Consider the following 6,000-nt stretch of genomic DNA (forward strand, 5'->3'; position numbering starts at 1 on the left):
TTGGACCTAACTATCTTGAGCAGGTTTGTATCATCTGCAAATTTGGCCACCTCACTGTTTACCCCTTTCTCCAGATCATTAATGAATGTGTTGAACAAGTTTGGTCCCAGTACCAATTCCTGGATGACACCACTAGTTAACTCCATTCTAAAAACTGGCCATTTATTCCTTCTCTTTCTTTCCTATCTTTTAACCAAATCCATGAGAAGAACTTCCCTCTTATTTGCACTGTGAAGTTTGAAGTCTTCATGCATCGAACTTCATAGAGCACATTATGGTAACCCAGTGTACAAATGAGAGTGTCACAGGTAACTGGGCATGGTGTGGTTCTCCTCTGACAGGAATGTACATAATCTAATAGTTGGGTGCAAACAGAAAAAGCTTTAGTTTTCTGAACTCCAAGATTAGCTGAGGGTGTAGTAAGACTGACTCATGTTCCCGTTGTAAATATACAGTGTTGATTTCTGGTATTGTATTATATATTTTTCTTCTCCTGGAATATGAACAGATTTGATTATTGAGTAAAGGCTTAAAATATGTTCCCATTCTAGACAGAACCTGAAGTTACCAAAGAGGTAGGAAAATTTCTGGTTCCCTGCTAGAGTTGTCATATGTTGTATTATATAGAAATAATTACAATAATTACTCTATTATTGGAGGTAAAGAAGCATTAAGGACATGGAGAAGGCAAATACACATAAAGAAAGGGTACACGGTAGCTTTGTAATGCTTGTAAGGCTAATGTTTTATAAACTGTAGTGGGTTGGATACTATTTCATCGAAGAGTTTAGGGAAGCACAGAGAATGGATAATATCTCAGAGAAAAGAGACCTCAGACAAATTTGTAAGACTTGGTCTAACTTTTTAGAATCTTTGATTAATTTCTAGCAGAGGGACATAGGGTTGTCATTCTCCTTTGTTTTCCCTGTTACCCATCCTTCCTTTCCTTTCTCTCTCTCACTCTCTCATCCCTGTTTTTTTTCTATCTCTTTTTTCTGTTCCTCCCTACAGAGAGAGGAGGAATCAGTAAAATATAGAAAAGATTTTTAAAAGAGAAGCACCTGTCAGAATATCTATCTTGGGGGATCTATTCTGAATGAAAATGAAAAGGATATGATAGTAATCAATTTAATCATCTTACAGTAGGGGTGGGCAATAAGCAACCCATGGGCTAGACACAATTCATCAGGGTTAGCCATTGGCATGCCACCAGTGCTTTATTTACCAGTGTGTCCCCTTTCAACTCCCATTGGCCACAGATCACTATTGCCAACCAATGGGAGCTGCAGGAAGCAGTGTCCTAGTCTGCAATGCTTCCCACAGTTCCCATTGGCCAGGAACAATGACCCATAGCAAATGGGAGCTGTAAGCAGCCATACCTGGGAGCTCACAGCTAAAGAAAGTGCTAGTGGCTCACCAGGGGCTATCCCTGAAAAACCCCATCTGGCTTGCGGGCCGCTTATTTCCCACCCGTCTTAGCAAGTGCTTCTGCTGCCCAGCAGAGAGAGTTGACACTATATCATCTCGTTACATTTCAGAAAGTCCTTGCGTTCTATTCTCAGCACACGGCTTTGCTATTCTGAACTATGACATCATTCCTGTGGTTTTAGAGGTATATTGGATTCACCTCCATTGTCAGTTTGTGCCTTCCTGAACCAGTGACTGCTCCACCAGTGGCAGGGTGAAGAGATTTCACCCTCCACTACGCTTCCCTTGCTTGCTGATGTTGTTTGCACTGCGACCTTCCCTCAGGAGTTCCAGTATGATAACAGTTTTAATTTGCAGTCAGGACTTTCTAGAAGAGCTCTGGCAGTGGAAACTGTGACCCAGGATATGTTGTGAAGCATCTTGCCCTTTGACGGACATGGCTGGGCTCCCTGCTTTCCATTATCACTCAATTTTGGGGCAGTGCTAGTCATCTGAAGGATTCCTGGGAGATGGAAGGTTGTATCATCACCACTCTCTGGATGGACTTTCTGAGCCCTGGGTTATGCCAAAGAAAATACACCCTGGGTTATAGTAATTTAATCCAATAAATATAATGAAATAGTTTGTTCCAGTAAAGCAAATATCCTCTGTTCCCATATTTCACTGACAGCAAAGTAGAGGCCTGGAAGATGATTTATTTCAGAGGGAGGTGCATGAATCTTCCCTAAAGCTGGGTCTGTTAGAGATGGCCTAAATAAATTTGAACATCTCAGTTGAAAACACAGCTATCCACACGCATAGCAGCCTATCTAAACCTGTATCCTTACATTTTGGGTTTGCAGTATAAGTACTCCAGATCTGACTAGGATCAGTGTAAAGGACAGATGTCTGCTGTTAGTGACTTTCTGCCATTATTTTTAACTACTGAAAAAGGAGAGAATACCGAATTTGTACATAGTGGTATGTGTTGGGAATCACTGAAGGGTTGTATTGTAGGACTTTTACACAATACCATTTTGAGAAGTGATACAGGGGCACTTACAGAAAACACAGTGAAATTAAATAATCTGTCAATCTACTAATGAAAGTGCCAAGTTAGGTGAAACAATACAAAATACCAACTAAAGTTTTCTATGCACAGACCACACGTGAAATAGAGGGTTTAAAAAAAATGCCACCATCCCTTTGGCACTCTTCTTGTTTTACCCTACATGAAGAACATATGGGCAGGTGGAAGGTACATAAATAAGCAATAGGGAATTTTACTCCATCTGACTTGTTTTCTTGGGACTGGACAATCAGGCTGCACTGATTAATGCAACAGATAAAATGCTTAAATCAACAAGTATTTAAAATGTTTAAAACGCAGATCCTCATCTAGTGTAAATGGGTGTTGCACCACATGTGGACCTTGCTCAGTTATGTCCACTTTTGCTCACTTTAGACAGCTTTACCAAAAAGGACAAGGGAAAAGCATCTTATGAAGAGCTCTGACAATAGTAGGAATGCTGTGATTTAGGTCGAACACACGTTTTCTTTCTCTCCCCTGCTACCACAAGGTATAAATTATCCTTATTTTTTAACTCACAAGATTCTGAAAACAGAGGTTCATTCTTTGAAAAGTAGTATTCAGGTTCATTTATTCAGAAGTGCCCAGCAGGGAGAGTGTCACTGGTCTGTGCAAAGGGTTTCCTTCTATAGAGACACAAACTACAAGGAGAGCTTTGGGACTGATCACTCCCTTCTTCACGTTGATGTTCATGTTAACCATGAAAGCTCATTATCTAATAAATAAATGTGCTAGTTTTAAGGTGCCACAGGACAGCTTGTTATTTGCGAACCTGCAGACACAACTCTAACATTTTGTATTAGCCACTCTAAAAATATAAATATAAAAATAAATGTAAAAATATAGATTCTGCCTCCCTGACCTTTCAGCCACCCCCATTCTTTTAAGAAAATAACACATATAGCTTTTCTTAGGGCTTCTCATCTTCTGGAATGTGTCTTAGCAAAAGGCCATACTGGAATTTAACTAATTTCTTCTTCACCACACTGGAGTAGTAAAGGGGACAATTTAATTTTTGGAAATTAATTTGTTTTTAAAATATACCCCACACACAAGATAAAGATTTCATTGTGCCAGGGTCAGAATCATGGCTGGTGGGCAATCAATGCTCACTGAAGCACACCATTATGGGAGCAATGCCTTTTACTTGATGCTTCCTGGTGCGGTACAGATCAAAATGAAGGCTGATGTCCTGACCATTTAGATCACAAGACAAATGCTTGTTATTTCAAAAATCAAAGGAAAAATGTGAGTGTGGTCAGATGATCTAAGAGGAATCTTTCTGCATTTAGTGGAATTGGAACCTTTTTCACAACAGAAACAACTGAGTGTCCCTCTTGGCAGTGTGATGCCATTTCCTTCTGTGTTATTTTCAGGATGCAGTGCTATATGCTCAGCCCTGGCATTCTGCTTTGAACTCATTCTGGAATGGACACTCTGTATGTCCAGACTTTTTCCATTTTGCAGGTTTTTCTTTTGTTCTGCTCCCAGTGCTGTAAATTCTCTCCTTTTGGGGATCACTGTGTTTAAAGGTCTTCCCCCCTCCCATTATAGCACTTTGAAGTTCCACCTTCCCTTCTCATTAATTTCCAGGCTGTGACTGAAAAACAAAATACGAACACAAAAAGAGATCTGACAAAGGACACTTCTAAGTAGCTGGCAAACTCTGCTGCACCAGCCTTACAGAGGAGATGGCCTTTTGCTGATTCCCTGTGCTTGCCATGAGTTGGTTAGTATGCTAATATAGTCTTCTGCATTTAACATTCAGATCAGGTCTGAACAGACTCTCCAGAGCTCTGGAGCTCAGGAATGGGCATCTGCCCAGCAGCACTGAACACTCTGTGCATGAATTACATATATACCCAGACATTCTGTCTGCTCCTGCTGTGCTCTCTCTCCCCTTTGTCACACCCCTACCCCACACACCTACACACAGTATGCCATCCAGGCAGCTTCCTGCAAACACTGAAAATATTACATGTGAAAAAGCTATCTTTAATTGGCTAATTCCTCCTCTCCTGCGTCCCCACAGGCTCTCACTTGTGCAGACAATGTATTCCTTCTGCTGAAGAAGCTCACAGTGCAATGGGCCAAATTTCAGCAGCAGTGAAGTAATATGGAGGATAAAAGCCCAAACAAAAGAAAGACACCTTTAGTAAACATCTTCCACCCTGAGAATCCTTGAAAGATCTCCCTCTCCCCATTGTAGATGAAAAACAGCCCTGTGTGCCATTTGTTTGGTAATAAAAATCAAACATACACCCTGCAAACAAGCCAGCTCTTCTTATTCCAAAGGGTTGCCATATTTTCAAGTGTGTTTGGAGCACCTGAATTGCAGTTCCAATTCTTGGGAGGTTGGGGCTCACAGAATTAAAAAAGGGTTGAAATCCAGTTCATCCGATCGGGTACAGCTGGTGCAGATGAAACGCTGGTATGTTTTCTGGATCTGTAGCCAAAGAAGAACTGAATTTCCCAAGCCTCCCTTTCTTGATGTATCTGTAGTGTCGCAGCAGTTCCCAAGAGACAAGTGGAGAATCATCAGCTTCTACTTTCATTTAGCAGACTTTGAAAGTTATTCTTTCTATAGACCAAATCAGTGGTGAGCAAGCATGAAGCTCCAATTAAAAGGAAAGAAAGATCTTTTTTACTCTGAATTACAGCACAATGGTAGTTTTCCTTCAGTTGTTCCAGTCTCCTGGCACATTTTTTCTTTCAGTTCTGTCCCCGAGTGCCAGGGATATATTCTATTTGCAGCTCAGAAGCGCCGGGGTATTCCTGCCTATGTCCCCGACGATAGCAACCAACGCGTTTTCTGAAGCTGCAGATGTGCTTGTCCTTGGGGTTTATTTTTTGGCTCTGGTCCAAGACGTTTTCCTGCCATCATTTCACTCTTTTCTCATAATCCTTTTTTTACACATCACGAACAATTAGCAGATCTCCCCTCCCCCATTTACACACATACACACACACATATGCAGCACACAGACACTCACTTCAGTGAGTCCCATCAATGAATTGTTTTGCCCTTAAGTTTAAGGAATTACAGTTTCTCAATAGCTGGAGAGCACCTTTTGAAAGGCTTTGTGTTTACTCACTTTGTAAGTGATGCTGGCCCTTTTAATTATTCTCCTTTCACGTACCATAAGAAAGCAGCAAGCTGCTCATGTCAGAACAGTCGACTGCATGTTCCCAGGAAGGCAGTAGAAAGGAATCTTGTATTACCTCACTGCTGCTGATTTCTTCCTTTCCTGTCAGTGAGCCAAGGAATCCCCCCAAAGCTCTTACGTAGCAGATACCAAAACTGTGAGTCACTTTTCACTCCCAGAGCAATAAGTCCACTGAATCTGTGTATGTAATGGCAGGAACAAGGCTGGAAATTTCCCCAAGCTACCAACATGCCCCGGAACCGGTTATCCAGCTGAGACTTTGTCTTTCTTGTGATCGCTCTCTCTCTCTGGCTCCCTCCTCTCTTCATTCTTTTTATGCTTTTTCCTTTTCTTTCT

General features: G+C 41.4%; 1 long non-coding RNA gene across 1 annotated transcript in view; it reads right to left on the reverse strand.

Moving 5' to 3' along the window:
* Positions 1-5,687, reverse strand: part of LOC142020862 (uncharacterized) — a 55,262-nt gene extending 49,575 nt beyond the window's left edge. The window contains exon 1 of the long non-coding RNA XR_012647526.1: positions 5,593-5,687. This is a non-coding gene — a long non-coding RNA (uncharacterized LOC142020862). The remainder of the gene's footprint in view (positions 1-5,592) is intronic.
* Between the last annotated feature and the right edge of the window lie 313 nt (positions 5,688-6,000).

This window comes from Carettochelys insculpta, chromosome 14, assembly GCF_033958435.1.
Source record: "Carettochelys insculpta isolate YL-2023 chromosome 14, ASM3395843v1, whole genome shotgun sequence".
Classification (NCBI taxonomy): domain Eukaryota; kingdom Metazoa; phylum Chordata; order Testudines; family Carettochelyidae; genus Carettochelys; species Carettochelys insculpta.